Genomic DNA, 2,500 nt, shown 5'->3' on the forward strand with positions numbered 1-2,500 from the left:
AGTCTGTAACTCACTCCCGGGTATCTGTTATTCTATATATAAACCACCCCGAACCCCTCGATTAGATTCCAGTCTGTAACTCACTCCCGGGTATCTGTTATTCTATATATAAACCACCCGAACCCCTCGATTAGATTCCAGTCTGTAACTCACTCCCGGGTATCTGTAATTCTATATATATAAACCACCCCGAACCCCTCGATTAGATTCCAGTCAGTAACTCACTCCCGGGTATCTGTTATTCTATATATAAACCACCACGAACCCCTCGATTAGATTCCAGTCTGTAACTCACTCCTGGGTATCTGTTATTCTATATATAAACCATCCCGAACCCCTCGATTAGATTCCAGTCTGTAACTCACTCCCGGGAATCTGTTATTCTATATATAAACCACACCGAACCCCTCGATTAGATTCCAGTCTGTAACTCACTCCCGGGTATCTGTTATTCTATATATAAACCACCCCGAACCCCTCGATTAGATTCCAGTCTGTAACTCACTCCCGGGTATCTGTTATTCTATATATAAACCACCCCGAACCCCTCGATTAGATTCCAGTCTGTAACTCACTCCCGGGTATCTGTTATTCTGTATATAAACCACACCGAACCCCTCGATTAGATTCCAGTCTGTAACTCACTCCCGGGTATCTGTTATTCTATATATAAACCACCCCGAACCCCTCGATTAGATTCCAGTCTGTAACTCACTCCCGGGTATCTGTTATTCTATATATAAACCACCCCGAACCCCTTGATTAGATTCCAGTCTGTAACTCACTCCCGGGTATCTGTTATTCTATATATAAACCACCCTGAACCCCTCGATTAGATTCCAGTCTGTAACTCACTCCCGGGTATCTGTTATTCTATATATAAACCACCCCGAACCCCTTGATTAGATTCCAGTCTGTAACTCACTCCCGGGTATCTGTTATTCTATATATAAACCACACCGAACCCCTCGATTAGATTCCAGTCTGTAACTCACTCCCGGGTATCTGTTATTCTATATATAAACCACCCCGAACCCCTCGATTAGATTCCAGTCTGTAACTCACTCCCGGGTATCTGTTATTCTATATATAAACCACCCTGAACCCCTCGATTAGATTCCAGTCTGTAACTCACTCCCGGGTATCTGTTATTCTACATATAAACCACCCCGAACTCCTCGATTAGATTCCAGTCTGTAACTCACTCCCGGGTATCTGTTATTCTACATATAAACCACCCCGAACCCCTCGATTAGATTCCAGTCTGTAACTCACTCCCGGGTATCTGTTATTCTATATATAAACCACCCTGAACCCCTCGATTAGATTCCAGTCTGTAACTCACTCCCGGGTATCTGTTATTCTATATATAAACCACCCCGAACCCCTCGATTAGATTCCAGTCTGTAACTCACTCCTGGGTATCTGTTATTCTATATATAAACCAACCCGAACCCCTCGATTAGATTCCAGTCTGTAACTCACTCCCGGGTATCTGTTATTCTATATATAAACCACCCCGAACACCTCGATTAGATTCCAGTCTGTAACTCACTCCCGGGTATCTGTTATTCTATATATAAACCACCCCGAACCCCTCGATTAGATTCCAGTCTGTAACTCACTCCCGGGTATCTGTTATTCTATATATAAACCACCCCGAACCCCTCGATTAGATTCCAGTCTGTAACTCACTCCCGGGTATCTGTTATTCTATATATAAACCACCCGAACCCCTCGATTAGATTCCAGTCTGTAACTCACTCCCGGGTATCTGTAATTCTATATATATAAACCACCCCGAACCCCTACATTAGATTCCAGTCAGTAACTCACTCCCGGGTATCTGTTATTCTATATATAAACCACCCCGAACCCCTCGATTAGATTCCAGTCTGTAACTTACTCCCAGGTATCTGTTACTCTATGTATAAACCACACCGATCCCGTCGATTAGATTCCAGTCTGTAACTCACTCCCGGGTATCTGTTATTCTATATAAAAACCACCCCGAACCCCTCGATTAGATTCCAATCTGTAACTCACTCCCGGGTATCTGTTATTCTATATATAAACCACACCGAACCCCTCGATTAGATTCCAGCCTGTAACTCACTCCAGGGTATCTGTTACTCTATATATAAACCACCCCGAACCCCTCGATTAGATTCCAGTCTGTAACTCACTCCCGGGTGTCTGTTATTCTATATATAAACCACCCCGAACCCCTCGATTAGATTCCAGTCTGTAACTCACTCCCGGGTATCTGTTATTCTATATATAAACCACCCCGAACCCCTCGATTAGATTCCAGTCTGTAACTCACTCCCGGGTGTCTGTTATTCTATATATAAACCACCCCGAACCCCTCGATTAGATTCCAGTCTGTAACTCACTCCCGGGTATCTGTTATTCTATATATAAACCACCCCGAACCCCTCGATTAGATTCCAGTCTGTAACTCACTCCCGGGTGTCTGTTATTCTATATATAAACCATC

This window comes from Mustelus asterias, unplaced genomic scaffold (genome assembly GCF_964213995.1).
Source record: "Mustelus asterias unplaced genomic scaffold, sMusAst1.hap1.1 HAP1_SCAFFOLD_712, whole genome shotgun sequence".
Taxonomy (NCBI): Eukaryota; Metazoa; Chordata; class Chondrichthyes; order Carcharhiniformes; family Triakidae; genus Mustelus; species Mustelus asterias.